The 17480-nt window shown below is 33.8% G+C and overlaps 1 protein-coding gene across 2 annotated transcripts in view; it reads right to left on the bottom strand.

Moving 5' to 3' along the window:
* The window catches only part of LOC119078216 (zygotic gap protein knirps-like), a 98769-nt gene extending 81749 nt beyond the window's left edge, over positions 1-17020 (bottom strand). Inside the window, exon 1 of one of the 2 annotated variants that reach the window (XM_037185675.1) lies at positions 16092-17020. The gene's annotated coding sequence lies outside the window, so the exon portion shown is untranslated. The remainder of the gene's footprint in view (positions 1-16091) is intronic. The other variant, XM_037185674.1, reaches the window with a different exon arrangement.
* Positions 17021-17480: the final 460 nt, after the last annotated feature.

Below are 17480 nucleotides of genomic sequence, written 5' to 3'. Positions count from 1 at the left end.
AACAAGAAACAACTTGGACATCTGAGAACCGACATCTTTCGATTGGTAGACAATTTCGCCAATTGCTCTCTTAAAGTGAAATAAATTTTAACGAACTTTTAATCGGTTCCGATAAGCCGAAATGTGATTAAATGCTGAAATAGTTAAATGCAGCTGATAATATTAAAATACCGAACGAATTTGATAAACGTTGACCAGCCGAGCGACATCTCAGGAAAATCTATAAAATAAAGTGTTGAAAAATTTGTTCGGCAAAATGTACTCCTCAAGGCATCATTTTTATATGTTTCTCGGGATCGTAAAATTATCTGCGATGTGCAGATACGACGAGACCAACGTAATATATAATGTAAAAAACATAACAACTTGTTAGCCTTGCAAAATATTATATTGATCGATATAAAAAGATGACTGAGATAAAATGTTTATTATTCAAGCTGCTCGCTACACTTTGCTACTGTTATCTTTGCATATATTGCTACTGTTCCTTAATATTCGTCGTGGAGATTATTTTTCGTATCTCAAAATGAAAAAAAATATATTTTATTATGTGCAGATTATAACAGCAAATGGTGTGTGTATATTTTAGGAATTTAATTAAAATATTAATTACCTCGTTCGACCGACAACACTATATACCATATCAAAAAGAAGGAGAATTATTCGAGATGATTGATAAAAACTAAATGAAAATATTTTACGTCGCATAAAATATCGATCGAAATCATATTTTTCCGGCGAACAGTCCAAGAGAGATTGCCGATGCGCCTCATTTCAATTAAATTTTATGTGAAAACCAATCATAATGTAATTACAAAATCGGTTATTTTGGACTAATTACTATCGAAATTAAAATGTGGGTCCACTGCACAAACACCAATTTGTCGGCTGTATTTATATGCACATGTACACACGGAGTACAGGGAGATATGAAAAGAACTATATTATTGAGTTCATCAAGATGCACCAGCAAAAATAAAATCGACTAAGGATTGTCGCTCAAAGTAAAAAAAAAATATTTTTTTATGAACTGAAAAACGTATGCGATGTGCCACCTTCGGAATGCACACATGAGCTGGTTTATCGTATACTGCGGTTGCAGTACACAAATAAATCGGAACGAATTACTTAGCATACAATCTACTACTTCATTTGTTCTTTATATTTTTAGAAGATCTTTTACTTCATACTAAATAGCCTCAATACGAACAACACACACTCTACGGATAATAGCGGCAGAGTCAAAATGACCCAAAATTATATCGGCTAAATTTGAAGTTTTTGGACAAAATGATGTATGGACGACTTGTACATTATCAAAAATAAGGGGCACCTTCCATACATCACTTTTCGATTGGAACAGAGGTACCACCCGGAACCACCTGGAACCACTTGCAAAAATCAAGCAAAATTTCGACTCTGCCGCTATTATCCGTAGAGTGTGTGTTGTCTGTATTGAGGCTATTTACTTCATACGATATGACGCTAATTTTGCTATACAAGTATCACTAACCAGAGTCTACGCTTATTTTGGTTCACGCTAAGTCGACTACAGATGGCTACCGTTTTCTTCGTCATAAAAGATAGGGTTTAACCTGACACTTCTGTCGTCATGCATTATCGATAACTACGACAAAAACAATAACACGCTCTGGGTTAAAAAAATTGAAGTGCAAGATTTGAAATCAACTGATTAAAAATATTTTGATCGATGGAAGCAATAGACCCGATAATAATACTGATCATATGCTTGCCGTCTGTAACAGGTTAATGCTTAACGCTAAAGTGCACTTAAGTTTCATGATTTGCGTAGTTGCATTGTGTTTGGGGGCGGCATTCACATTGAATGCCTCGTCGAATTTCTGTGCATATGTCTAGCCTACATTAAACCTAGATCTCTATTCAACTTTCAGGCACTTAGCTTTCAGAAAGTATTTGAATACTTTGAGGCATGGTTCGGGTCACGTTAGGGCCAGGTTAAGGCGTTATGCATGGCTGAATGCTTGCATTGTCATGTAAATCGCATTAACCCGACCCTAAGACGATGGTTCAGACTGCACTTGTTGTTAACCGTAAAAGATGGTAGTGAGGTCTCTCAACAAATCAAATCAAATATTCCACCTCTTTCGGACATAGCCAATCCAATCAGCCCAAGGCCCATTTTGTGTGATTTCGCTACACTACCAACTGAGCTTAGTCCTTTTCTATTTCTAATGGTTATAACCAAAAATTATTAATTGATGCGCTCGGTACTAGCAGCCCGGAACTTATTAAGTTTCGATCAAACAGTGACACTTCACACAGTGACACAGTTGACGAATGGTTCGATTTTTCCTGCAGTGCGTTTCGGCCGAATTTAAACTATCCTTTAAAGGCCATGGTCATTAGGGTATCGTTGCGATGTGTGGTTCCATCGTCGATATGCGCATATAATAAACATTTTTACCAAAATCCATTGAGTAATCGAACTTATCGATTGCATACGTTACCGTACGCTCATAACGTTGTAAGATAATTGGTTTACGCCTTCCAGATGAACATCTCGACGAACAGACCAACATTTAAATTTATGTGGTCGTGGCTACATGTATACAATTCAAATGTTTTTGTTGTTGTTGTTGTTGTTGGTGTTTCAGTTGTTTTTTATGACGAAATTAATATTTTTAAGTTCTTTTTTTATGCTGAGAAGAGGGATATTATTACATATACAAAGTTGAAATACTTTGATTTAAATATAATTCATACTTGTGGTATAATTAATGGCAATATGGTGTGTGGTGATGTTGGATTTTGTTGGATGTCACCAAGTGATATACACAAATATCCATCGCCATCGGAAGGAAACATCGTCATGTATGTAGTTAATTTAAATGGACTATTTTTTCGTCGTTTGTAATATGCTAATTTTATTATAGCTTCAGCATTTTAACCATAAAAAAAGTTATTCAAAAAAAATGTTGAACGCTTTGACTAAATTATGTGCCACTGATGATGGTATGGCATAATTAATTTATGTTAACTAAATGGACGGGTCGCTATAAATTATAATTGTTTTTTTTTTTACTTCTCTCATATACTAGTTAACGATTCAATTTTTTTCCTCAAATTTCTCAGAATTCCGAGAATTTGTGGAAAAAAAATTGAATTTAATTTGTCCTAAATTGCATTGGAATTCACTGGTAAACAAAACATTCAGAAACGTAAATCCATTTGTACCGGTCAGATGAGTCAGCTACGTTGACAGTGTGGTATATGAGAAGAAATTAAATTAAGCTTGAAGCTTTGCGGGCGATGGAGGTAATAATTGCGTCGATACAGCAAAGTCGTATCGAAAACTTGTATGTTCGTTCACTCTATCATATCAGACCTGAACGAAATTCGTCTTTAACCTGAAATTATCAGGTCATTGTTGAGATTGATCTGTACTGTAATTTGTTTCGGGTCAAATGGTTCATTTTTTGTCAACCTGGCTGCTTGGCCAATTTTCTTTCCGGCCTAATAAAGCTAACGAAATTTTGAAATTCTCTAAATAAATGCGGAACTTCCAAAAACCATTAACAACATACCGTTTTTTACTGGTTGCAGCCTTTTTTTCGCTATTAAATAAACAATTGAAATATTAACAACGAATACGTCGTATATTCAATTATTATTACACATTGAATCTATTACTTCTTTAAAAAAATCGTCTAAATTGATTAGAAATCTATTACTTCATTAATTTTTAACATTAATTTTTACACCCATTTTACTGTATAAGTGAGCACTAGCTGGAGCTTGTCGCAAATTTCATTCGTCGTTGTTGATAACAGATGTTTAGCGGATGTTTGTGGTAAGGATCGGACCAGCACAAAAGTGACATGTTTTTTAATTTGGGAGTTGTTGTGGTGTGTAAATGATTCCACACAAAATCTAGATTTTTTATTTTAGTATTTCATTCTTGTTGCGAACGCGTGCTTAACTAAAATTTACACAATCAAAATCTAGATTTTCTTTTGTTTAACAAAATTCTTGTGGAACCAATTACAAACCACAACAATTCATAAATTAGAAAACAGGTTGAAGTTCACTTCTCACTCAGCACTTCGTGAAAGATTTACGTCGTCATCTTTATTCCAATATTTTCCTAAACGATCTAATAACCATTCTTGCGCTCTATTGAGCCGATACATCCATTCCATCGGAACCAATGGATTTATTTTTCTTTTACATCCATGAACACTTAAAAGTTCCACCGTGTTTGCCATCTCTTATTTATTTAGTCCATTTTGTTCCACACATACATATGCTGCGACTCATACACATGGGAATGTGTGGACTAATGACAAGATGAGATAGGAAACACGGTGGTACTTTTAGATGTTCATAACTAAATGAATATTGTTGGCATTGGTGGTTAACGTTAAATGTGGCACATAAACATCTGAAATGACTTCATTTTTGCTCGTCTCGTTGGTCGAGTTGGATAGGCGCTGGATTTATAAACCAGAGGTTGCTAGTTCAAGCCCAGCTGTAGACAACATGAGCAAAAATGCTTTCACTTCAGATTTTGATGTCTAGTATGTTTCACTTAATAAAAATTAAAATTTGTTGGTTTCACACCAGAGTTCATAGGAACTCATAATTCTGTATGTTCATAACTGTATGAAAAGAATATGCATAATATGGCAGGAATAACACAGTGGACCAACAATTTTATTTTTGGCATTTTATTAAAGTTTTCCTGTAGATATCTTAACTAACTGGTCTCCTTAATGAATATAATTAACAGAAAGTGGAAAATATTTCAATTAACATAATGTATGGCGAGGGTAATTGCTACAGTATACATTCCATAGCCAATTAAATAATTACGCTGAATTGCAGAAGCTATATACCGAAATTACCAACGCTTGAAATTTGATTAATTGCCAACTTAGAGGTTTCCCATTAGAGTATGACTAATAACCGTGTCTGGATGGATCGATACTGCAACAAAATAGTTTAAACAAATTTGATGTTATTAATCTATTAACGTGAAGAAAAAAACAGAAGAAATGAATGCAAATCTATCGACAGTGTGTTACCGGGGAATATACTTCCATCGATTGACCATGGAATATTTTATTGTAATAAATTTCCTATAATGAATGGTAAATCAAATTAAATTTCTGCTTGGACTATTTATGAAAATGGTAAATTATTTCGATCTACTAGTCGATTATAAATGTTGTTTTATTCGTGTACGAGAGCCAAAAAAAAATAATCTCAAGAAATTATGTACGGACTAAATTTTATGCGGGCAAAGCCTAGAAATGTTTCAAACGTTTATAAACAAGTTGAAAAAAGTGACTGGGAAACGAAATTCAATTCGATTTATTGGATATTTATGATAATTAAGTTTTTTTTTGTTTTCGATTTATTTATTTTTTAAATGTAAACCAGATTGACCATATTTAAAGGAAATTGAATTTATTTCGACTGAGCGAGATGAAGTGTTTACTCTATTCCCATTATAAACATTTATATTACGTTACGCATAACGGTTATTAACATTTAAGATTTATATATTCGAATATCAAATCGAGTTCGTATACGAAATTATATTGAGCCCAAAATTAAGATATTATTGTCAGACCTTGAACTTAAACTGAGAAAAAAAACGAAGAGTTGAAAGCAACACCACATCTCGTTCAGAAATCATTTAATTTTCAAAGCGATGTGTAATATCGATCGTGTTTTAAATTAAATTCAGAACAACACCGATAGACGAAAAAGAAACCTCAATCAGTAATCGTTTTATGTTATTTACAAGCGATCTTAATAATCGTTAACTTAATATTTTATCTCTCTCTCTCTATCCAATTCAATTCTATCAATTACATTGCTATAAATCATATATGGATCATCTAGATCAACATCGAATCAATACCATCAGAATTTGAGTGTTTGTACATTGGTTAATTTGAAAGTCTCAGAGAAGAAGTAAAATTATGATTTCCTTCATCACACGACACGGAATGTAATAAATGTCTTCCGAACGTAATTTATGATCGGCTCATATATATTTGTGAAGTATACACACACAAAAATCAAAACATAATGATTATTTTTTCACTGCGCCTTTTATTAATCGCTCATGTTTATGGAGTAAACGTGCGTAAATTAAGGCAATATTTTTTTCCCCCGATAAATGCATAATGATATGGTGCTGGAATTGGGTCAAATTGGCATTAGTCCGATGGATGGACGTTGGATAAACTGGAATTATTCGCATTATATGATCCACTGGGAAAGTTTATTGAAGTCATATTTTCCGAAAATGATGTAACTTCAGAGTTATTCCAAAGGTTCAGTCGATGATTTCGATTGAATCAACATGTTCACTTACTGAATGGCAAGTTTAAGTTCACTTTTGTAACAGAAGTTATTTGTTGCAATGTCTGCATTGACATGACATAATTTAATATCGGTTTATTTCTCACGATTCCTTGTATTTAAATGTGTAGTAAGGCTATGCAACCACGAATTGCTGTTTATAAAGCAATAGTGAAGAAAATCGAAAAAGTAATTCATTACTACGTACATTGTGTTACTAGAATTAAAATCGGATTTGTGATCCGAGTACAGGGGATGTCAGTGAAGCTTAGAGATGAATTTAGTTCATCTGTTTTGTGGCTGACCCATTCATACAAACAAGAGTCCTTATAAGGGACAAATAGTTAAACAAATGCGCGAAGTAGTAGTAAAACCAAACAAAGACGACAGCTGAAGTAAATTTGTCTAAATTTCATTGACGTCCCCTGTATCTGTACTTTTATGTTATAGTCCATACTTTTTTGGAAAAGTATAAGGCGAGTGCAGAGAGCAAAAGAGATAAGCAATCCAATTAAACAAAACCATTTGCTCAAAAGGGGACATAGTTTAAGTCAATCACATGATAGCATTTGCCTTAATGGAGCGAGATTTCCTCTTATTTGCACTTGCCTTATAGAATTGTTTCATTTATTTTATGCGATCCAGTGATGCTATTTGTAACTTACGCCGCCTGTGATGTAATGTTGTATAAATGTGTTTTATCGCACTAGTGCGATAAAAGCCACGTGTTACTGAAGTCACACTAAGATTATCTTTGGTATTTATTCGATTTTCTTCATTGCATAAAACGTTGTATGCAACACGAATCGTATGCTAGTATATCATCGCACAATATGTCTTGCCAACCTCGGCTTCGCCTCGGATTGATAATCTGACATTTAGTGCGATGATATACCTTCATACGATTCTTGTTACATAAATAACTAGTGTATGCGTCACGTTGTGACGCCACTATTATTGTACTACTAGTCAGATAAATTAAAATTTATTTTGAATTATGAGGGAAATTTAACATTTCGTTCTCATTGCTTACATAATAAAACAGAAAGAATTGAATTATATTTTGTAGGGCTATATTGTATACCCTCTGTTGTCGACAATGTCGTCAAAATAAGTAATGAGCATTGGCCTAATATCTGGACTTATATAACCAAATGTGTGGTAAAGCTTAAAGAAGTGTACAAGATTTCATTATCAAAGGGAGTAATAGACCCGATAATTTGGCTGCTGGTCATATGGCTGCCGAATGTCAAATTTCATGCAAGGGAAGTCCACCTCCAAAAAATCGTGATACCTGTTGCCACATTGTCGAGTCGAAAATCCATTGAGTAGTTGTATGGCGCTTGTTATATTTATACCCATTAACGAAGTGTGTCAAAAGGAAACCGAAAAATCTTCTTTTTTTTAATCTTTTTCAATTGAATTGCTACGCTCTATTTTTTATTCAAGAACACAAAAAAAACAACAGACTCAATACCATCAAATCTCCGATTAATAATATTAAAGTCGAAAAATATCAAACCGCCAATATCAATTGATCGTTTGATTTGATCGCATGATCGGGTTTTTCCCATAATAATACGATCAGCACGATCCCCAGTTTATTTTATGTGCGCTCTAATGTGTATAATGTAGAATAAAATTGTATAAAATTTTCTCTATAAAACCACGCCTTCGAAATAGCGGCATTAGCCAATCATATCGGGCCGGTATGTAACTTTCCAACCGTTAAAATAAATTGTTGCAATTAATTTCAAGAGAAATTTTTGCACTCTTTTATTTGTATGGGTCGTATGTGCAGGTATCGAGGGTCTTTTACATTGGTTTTGATTGATCACTTCGTTGATAGCGTGTGATTGATAAAGTGATAGCATCGAATCAAAAGTCGTCTTAAGGAAATTGGATTAATATTTGGTTTGGTTATTAGAGACAGATAAGCCCCTCAGCACGTAAACGTTAATGTTGAACGTTTAACGTTTGAAGTAACTCAATCGAGTGGTAGTGGTAGATATATTTATTCTTTAAAAATAGAGATTGTTTTTCCGACAGAAACATATATTGTCTTCAATGATGATTAGAACTCAGAGGTGCTTTGTAAATAATTCGATTGAACGGCTTTGACTATATGGTTCTGAGGAGTATAGTTTCTTATAAAATGGTTGTGGTTCAAAGTGTTTCAAAAGCCTAAACCTGCCTACCTCTGGTTCGGACTAATTGATGCAGAAAGCAGTGTAGGAAACGCTGCACCGCGATCTGTAGGTCATTTCGGGGTCTGTTTATCCCGAGAAACATTAAATGAGAAAGAGATCCAAGGAAAACGTTCTACTACAAACCAGAATGCCGATTTCATTTTTCTATCTTTCTATATCACCATTAGTTTCTATGCATTACCATGCGTTTCTATGCATTACCATGCGTTTCTATGCGTTACCATGCGCTTCTATGCGGTACCATGCTATTCTTTGCGTCACCATGCGTTTCAATGCGATTTCAGGTAAACATTGATTGTTTTGCGACTCAGAAGCAACTCTATGTCATTATGATGTTCTAGAGTATTGTTTAGTATCACATGGAGAAACGTAACCGACTTTTTTAAAGCGAAATTGACTACTTTTGATAATGAAGAATCAAATCGATTCAACTGTTTTTAAATCTACAGACGACAAAACTACGCTCGAAACGTTTCTGCCTTTTAACAAATTCTAAAAATTTTCACAATCCATTTCTTAGATTTTGAAGAACTAGATTTGGCGATTATCTAATTCAGTGCACATATTGTGTCCCATACTCGAGGCCTTTACACGTTAAGTGGAGAATCATTGTAGATTGTAATGGTTGTAACGAAAAATAAAGTTTTAAATCGATTAACTTGGAAGTACTTGCTAATGTAGGCCTTTATGACGTTCTCAGTGCAGGTCAAAATTATACATCCGGACCCATAAGTATCAATATTCAATGCGCCGTAAATTTCGTAGATGAAAATAATTTAGAAATTTTATCGAATATGCACGTCTGCAGAGCGATAGATTGCCTAGAGAGTATCGCGAAACTTTGAAAATTAAATTTTTAATATTCTGAAAATAGGTTTTATGAGCGTCATAAAGCTTAACTTTTGCGACACAGCCTCAGGAACATCCATTGCACTGAATTGATTTATATGATCCATTATTGTCGATACTCCCAACTGGTTTAATATTTTAGCGTTTGGCTTATTTTTTTGCCAATTAATTTTGTTTCTGTTGCATATTATGTGGTGCTCATGAATTTTGTCAAAAGTATTTGTCCGTCATATTAAATGGGCTTACGTTATCATATTCGTCCATTACCTTAATGTCCTGCAATAAAATCTGAATATACGATATGCTGTTAAACGTAAAATGGGCACTTCGCGGCATGAATAGGAATAGTGGTACAGTATTCATGATCGTCCAAAGTAAAATAATTTATTTGAAGACGTTACACAACACTAATTATTACACATCAACTCTCTCCTCTGGCTTGATGTGCACAATTGAATATTTTCATATTCAAAATGAAAACGGACGATGAACAAAATAAAAAACGAACGAACGAACATCCATAAATAATAAATGTACAGCTCACATTCTCAACGAAAAAAAATCCCATAAATGTCAATATGTAGAAAAATTAATTTTAATTTAATTACACTTATAAGTATCTAAATGGTAAGTTCAATATTTCCCATGAACCATCCAGCATTATACGAGGTGTATACCAAAGTTTATTTATTAAGATATTTTAATGGGCATTATATTTAGATATACATGTCTACCTACGCAGGTTAAATAGAAAAAAAACACACACGGCCTACATCCTATGCAATTAATAAAACGTGCCATAAGTTTCATTTGTTTCGCGGCAGTAAAAATTCCACATTTCCTCCGTTTTAAATGGGATCAATTGTTTGTAAATTATAACATTTTTGTCAGACTCTCGATGATGTGAAAAGAGGCTACATTTTTTTGTTTAGTATTATTCGGGGTCTCTCTCTAGATCTTTTCTGTCGACAAACCTCAAAAGTCCTCTCTCTCTCTCTCTCTCTCTCTCTCTCTCTCTCTCTCTCTCTCTCTCTCTCTCTCTCTCTCTCTCTCTCTCTCTCTCTCTCTCTCTCTCTCTCTCTCTCTCTCTCTTCTCTCTCTCTCTCTCTCTCTCTCTCTCTCTCTCTCTCTCTCTCTCTCTCTCTCTCTCTCTCTCTCTCTCTCTCTGTCTCTCTCTCTCTCTCTCTCTCTCTCTCTCTCTCTCTCTCTCTCTCTCTCTCTCTCCTAGATCTTTTCTATCGACAAACTTTAGAAGTCCTAAATTTATTCTAATTATATCTTAGTACTGTCGATCGGACTTGTAAGCGCAGTGTTCTTGTTTTAATCTTTTTAAAATGGTATACATAATGTTATTCCTTCAATTTACAGACATTTTGGATCAATTTCGATATAATTCAATGACCGACTAATATAATCATTTTAGTACGCAAATTCAAATTCTACGCGCTAATTTTGGTGGGCAAATTAGTAGGAAAAAACTCACACTATCAAATATTTCGTACCTTTTTTACGTAATTTTGTTCGTATTTTCCAGTCTATGTTCGATACAGAATCTATAACTTCATTTGTTTAAACATAATTTCTGTTATAAAAGGAACATTTATTGCAAGAGTTTATTGCTTATTGTTCAATGTTATTAATTTTATTGCCTACCTAATGCGAAAGTTGACCATTACATGGCAATTTGCCCCTTCGGAATTGATCCATTACATGAAAAATATTGTCGATTCGATTTTCATGAATTCCTTTACTTTAATCTTACTTAAACTTTACTTAAACTATAATCAACTTTTGCGTGTGACGGGCAATAAACAACAATACATTGGATGCTGATACTTAATTCATTAATTCTGAAATGATTTTGTGTACTCGCAAACTCACTCGTATGTTTTTCATTTCGGTCACTTTTTTTCGTCAACTTTGCCATTGTCTGACAGTTACCGAAGCAAGTTGCTCAAAAACGAATGAGTTTGCTTTTATCACAAAATTGTTACCTCCCTCAAGTAATGAATTACTTTCGCAGCATCTGATGTATTGTTGCATTGTCATGCGTTAAGATACTCGTCTTATTTCTTTTATAACAAGGATAAAGACTAATATAAATACGAAGCTGCAGAGTACAACTAATCCTCGATCTTTTGACACCAGGGCCTATTTTTATGAAATTGATTTCCTAAATTTGCTAAAATGTTCCGAAATTTGCAAAAAATTTCCAATATTTGCTAAAATTTACTAGAATTTGCCATTTGACAAATTTCGGAAAATTTTGGAAAATCTTAGCAAATGTTGGCAAATTGTGGAAAATCGATTTCCCAAAAATAGGTCCTGTTTGACACTGGCCTCAAAAAAGTTTGCAAATCACAGTTATTCAAACACTGAAATCCTTTCATCACAGCACTGCTCCTAGCATTAACGTAGAAAATATCCGGATGCTGATGAAATCACAGTTTTCATTGTATGAGTTCATACAATAGAAGCTCTTATCACTGCAACCTCCAAATTTAACACTTGTAAATTCAGTGTTCATGCTAGGAGCAGTGCTGTGTTTCATCTATTTCTGGAGTCGACAAAATGTTTCGATAAAATTGAGTTTTGTGTCGACAAGTACTACAAGTACTTAGGCGCCATTTTCTTCTGCTCCACTTCGGGCGCCGCGGGCATTTGCCCATTTGGCCCATATGGAAAAGGCGGTACTGACTGGTGGTTGTGGTTATGGAATCTAAGCTTTGAATTGTCAATCAATATTACGAGAAAGTTTTGAAGCACTACTATGGCAGAGCCGCACTGGCTCGATGTGGCGTTTTCTTTTTTAGTACCAGGCTCGTGGGTATATTTTTTGTAAGATGTTTCATAGTGTGTGATGGTTAGATGGTTCTAGCTTGTGCAGATCGAATGGTATATCAATGATATAGTGAGAGTCACGACGATTTTTATTCGAAAGTCTCACAGCTCGAAGAATTTGTGTGCTGGTCAACCGGCTATAAAAGTGTCCAATAAATTTCGTATCACTATTTTTGGGGTCAATATTCATAATATTTTATATGAAACACATTTTCTAAATTAATAGCCCAATAAAATGTAATACGGTACAACCGTCTGAAGTTGTTTTTTTTTGTTACTTTTATCGAACAAAGCAAAACATTGATGGATATTTACCGGAGTGGAGGCGTTCTAATTGAATTTGAAAATGTTTTGTGTGTGTAAAGCTTCGTTTCTTCCTCATTAATGTTTGTTGGTTTGAAGTTTTTTTTTTGTTTCTTTTTTTTCATTTCTATAAAACTATTCTCCGAACATGCTGGTAGTTTTACAATTGTATAATTTGATCGCGTGAGAGTCTGATTTTCAAAATAATCATAAAAAAAGAACTCGTTCGGATATTGCACACATTACAATCAAAAGAGCAACAATAATAAAATAATATTATCGAATGGAAGTTTGTTTTTAATGTTAACTCGTGAGACTCGTAGTATATATAAGTGAATATAAAACATATGAATTTCCATAATAATTTTTTCTCTTCTTCTGTGCTTCATTCATTCCATTTCCTTGTGTTATCCCATTTTCACTAAACCAACAAATTATCATAAACACACAGGAGTCATGTTCGTCGAGTTCGACGCGGACAGACATATTAAAAAAAAAGAGCGAACGACGACGATAAAAAGAATTTTATACAAAAAAAAGAGAATAAAAATGTATTGACTGTCCCGTTTTTCAAATTGTAATTCGAAAATAACATTTGCATTTTACTAGTGTCACGATCAAGCACAATGCGAATGCATTAAGCATTATGTAAGAAATGGTATCCTTTGGTGGCGCTTAATGTTGAGCGTTTTATTTTCATTGGAAATGTATTCTAGTTTAAACGATCAATTATCTGCATTAACTTCTAAATATTCTTGAAAACAATTTCAAAATTATTTCGAAGTTGATCTCGATCCATTTTATTGAATCTTTACAGTCTTTCAATTTCTAGAAAATAGGAAATTCAAAAAAATTTGAAAGACACTCCAATAAGTTGACACTTAAGTAGCAGGCTGGCAACATCAATTAACAAAGGTCATGAAACGTCGAAAATGTATGGAAAAATGTGAGATATGACAACTCGTGACCTTTGCTTATACTCACTTTTTCATGGAAAAGTGACGCTTTCTTGGCCAATAGTTGAAATAATGATACCATCCTTGAAGGAACGACTAGTCATCTGTTATTAGCAACAACGACAACAGAAATATAATATCTAGTTTGTGTTGTCTTTTATAACAAAATCCACGTTATAACAAATGAAGTAAAAGATTTTGAATCCAACATTACCAGATGATTTAAACAATAAAAGTAATAGATTCAAAACTCTACGGCAATACGATTGGCTTTTCTGAAGGGTTTAAGTCAAAGTTAGAGGTGTGCGCCGACCATTGTTTCTTCGATCGGTGTGACACCCTAGACCAATGCACTCTCCAGAAAGACTTTTTGATGATAAATTAACATTTTTTTCAACAAATCAATTTTTTTGTTTAAATGAATCGACGTGATGCAAAGGTAAAAGTTATAACAGTCATCCCGACATATCGAATGAATTTTCTTAAAAAGTCAAAAAGTTGTCTTTGAACTTTGTGTCTAAAAGTCTTCTCGAGAGTGCATTGGTCTAGGGTATCATTAAGACCCGACGCCGAGGGTTACGCCGATCAAAGAAAAAGTGGCCGACGCACACCTTTAGTCAAAGTCGCTTCTTCCTAGCCAGTAAAAGACCTTCATTTCATTTCATTTATTTTCATAAAAAAAGAAATCTTGAACAAATGATCCGCGTAGCTCCAGTATGTATACAATTCTAAGGAGCTACATTTCTTCTTTAAGATGTAGACCGTAAAAAAAATGTCTGTACGAACTGCAACTCAAAACGATTAGTGTAGGTAAATTGATACCAGGTGTCTTCACTCATCAATCGAATGTTTTATCTATAATCGATAATTATCGACAATCAATTGTTGATAATCTTTTATCGGGAAATAGTCGATATTTTATCAATCTAATGAATTATCGAACATGCCTAATTGGTACTCCAAAACGATACTATTGCTTCATATATTTACGTAACTATCAAGAACAATTCATACAATCAATTCCATAATAACGTTGACGTCAGTGAAATTTCGACGTGAATTTGCTTCAGATGTTTTGCGCCTGGTTCACCCATAAAAACAAAAATGATCCTACGACTTCGGCTGAAATAGTTATACCCACACGCGCGGTAGTGGTAAAACCCTATAAAGACGTATGGATCAGGTTTGTTTGGATATCTGGACCAACTGCAGAACAGCTGAAGTAAATTCACGTTTAAATTTCACTGACGTCCAATGTAGTTCTCTTCTATTTATTTCTTCAGAGGTGGAGAATTTCGATGACAGTACATGCAATAAATTCAAGAAAAAATTCCCAACATGAACCACAAACGAATCTTTCAGAATTTGTAATATTCTCCAACCTAGGCACCTTCAAGCCAAAATGCAATAACTTCGTTCCTACAAACAGCATTATGTGAATCGACGCCACTATATCTGCTTCTTCTACATACAATGTTTTATCACTGTGAGATATAAAATAGCTATATGCGACCTCTTGACACGGCTCGTAGTGGGTCAAGATATTAGGAAAACCTCAAACTATGTGAACATAGTCAATGAACTTGATTGCAAAAAGAGATCAAAAGATAATTCGTTTTAAACATTCTTGCGGTATACCGGTCTGAATTTTAATTGCAATTGGATTTAATCGATTTTTGTGTTGTGTGAGTGTTTTTTGAGATATGTCTCCATCAAAAGATTTTATCGAAATAAATGGAGGTCTGAACAAAGCTTGGTTTTGCTTTGGATAACACCAGTGATTTATTAATTAATTCCCTGGCAGTCGTTATTCAACTATGGTTTTTGAAACAACAAAAGTGAAATTTAAACAAATGCTTTCAATAGCTGAATGATTTAGTTCTTCCCTTGTACAAAAGTAAAAGCAAAGTTGTTCCAAGGTAACAGATGCCACTAAATAAATCGATTGATTTGCATTCTGTTATTGAGCGCTTTTATCAATGCATTTCCGAAACCGCATAGTTACCTATTATAACCCAAAATGAAGTAACAGAAATTTGTATGCCAACCAAACCTTTCAATGTCAGATTCGAATAAATTAAAAACTGTGACTGGGTAATTATGCGGTAGATATTTTAATAGCGTTTGTTCTCGGCACACAACATATATATAGTGCGGTCTAGTACAAATTGAATTTTCTATTCGGTTTTTTTAATTATCTTGAGAGCATGGTTTGAACTAATTTTATTTCGCATGTACAAGGTGTGTGTTAGCAGTGCAACACATTTTGCACCATTTAATATTTTGTATTGGTTTCAGGTCGTTTAAATTATTTGGATTTACGATCCCATTGTAGCGCGACAGATTGCTTACGAGGGAAAATAAAATAAAAAATTGTCAGCACAAGCATGTCTAAGTAAAAGTATAAAAAATTGCTTTAAATGACTTCACCCAGTTGTACAGTTGTACTCAGTCATATACGAAGGTTCGCGCGAATCGATGTCTTTCGATTCGAAAAACGTTTTTAAGTTTTTCCTGTGTTTTTGCGATGCTATGTTATGGTGATATATTAACTTCTTATACGTATATGACTTACCTTTTTTGTTCGATGATATCGTTGTCGGTTGAAGCGAAGAATAAATTAAATTTCATAAACCATCAACTCGAGCAACCAAAGTCAATCACAGCCACGCTATTATCCATTACATCACCACATTCATACGAATATATTGTACGCAAATAAAACAATTTTTATGTGGTTCTAAGATTAAAATAAAACCAAAATAACAATAAAAGCACGAGAAAACGTTCAAACCAAAAAAGTTTTAATCTTAAAAAACGATCGAGCCATAAAAATCATAACACATTCAACACACAGATAATGGCTAAGCGACTGGACATCAACAGAGTTAAAATGATTTTCATGTTCGGTCATTTATTTTAATTCTATTTCCAAATCATATATCACTTTTTTGGATCAATATATATTCACGAAAATGTAATATGAATCACTAATGCACTCTGTAGCCGTTTTATATCGTACACGAACAGTATGTTTGAATGGTGATTGCTAACGAAACTTTTTTTTTTTGTAATAAAAATGCCTAGCCGAATTTAAAGTACTTCGATTGACGTACGATCATTACTCATTTTATAGTTCAGAAGAAATCAAATTTGTTTTTATTGTTCACACAAACAGCGTCTTCGTAATTTGCACTTGCATATTGACAATCCTTTCAGCGTTTCCCACAAACACAACGACTATATCCAATGTTACGATCAGTATCTATCTATCGTAAACTCGGCGCTCTATCAGTATAACAACCAAACCAAAATACGATCACTATACGTAAGACGAAAATATTTCCTTCATTGCCCCGTTTATAGTAAATGTGTCTCAAACTCACAATAATAATATGAAAACAAAGTTTTTTTTTTAAATAATCAAAAGTATAAACGTTTCGATGTTACACACAGCAGAGTCAATTCACGACTGAAGACCATAACACTGCAAAGAAAACCGTCGAAGAGTAGTGTATTCGCTGTTTGCACTGTGAGATCAGGTAAACAGCGGCTGAGAAGAACGATCAAATGGAAAATATGGATGTGCAACTTTGTTCGAATTGATTTCTTTTTTTTTCTCTTATAATGTGATGATATTGCTGGTATAGATGTGTGTATGAGCGGTGTGGTTGCTGTTTTTTTTTATTCGTTGGAATTGTTAGCATATGATTTTCGTGTTGTGTGGATGTAAGTAATTCTAATTAGTCTTCGGAGAAAAATATTTAACTTCATTTAATTGTTAAATAATATTCAATTTGATGAAAGTTTTGGGCTTTAAATATTTCATAAAATAGCTTGATTGTACACATGATGCAATACGGAGACATCGTTTGCCTTGTGGGAATCTAAACTGATATTTTGGAGAGCAAAGAGTGAATGATTCTTAGTTCCCACATTGGTGACCACCGGCAAACGAACAACA

The sequence above is a fragment of the Bradysia coprophila genome, unplaced genomic scaffold, assembly GCF_014529535.1.
Source record: "Bradysia coprophila strain Holo2 unplaced genomic scaffold, BU_Bcop_v1 contig_248, whole genome shotgun sequence".
Lineage (NCBI taxonomy): Eukaryota > Metazoa > Arthropoda > Insecta > Diptera > Sciaridae > Bradysia > Bradysia coprophila.
This window is presented reverse-complemented; position numbering and strand designations above follow the sequence as displayed.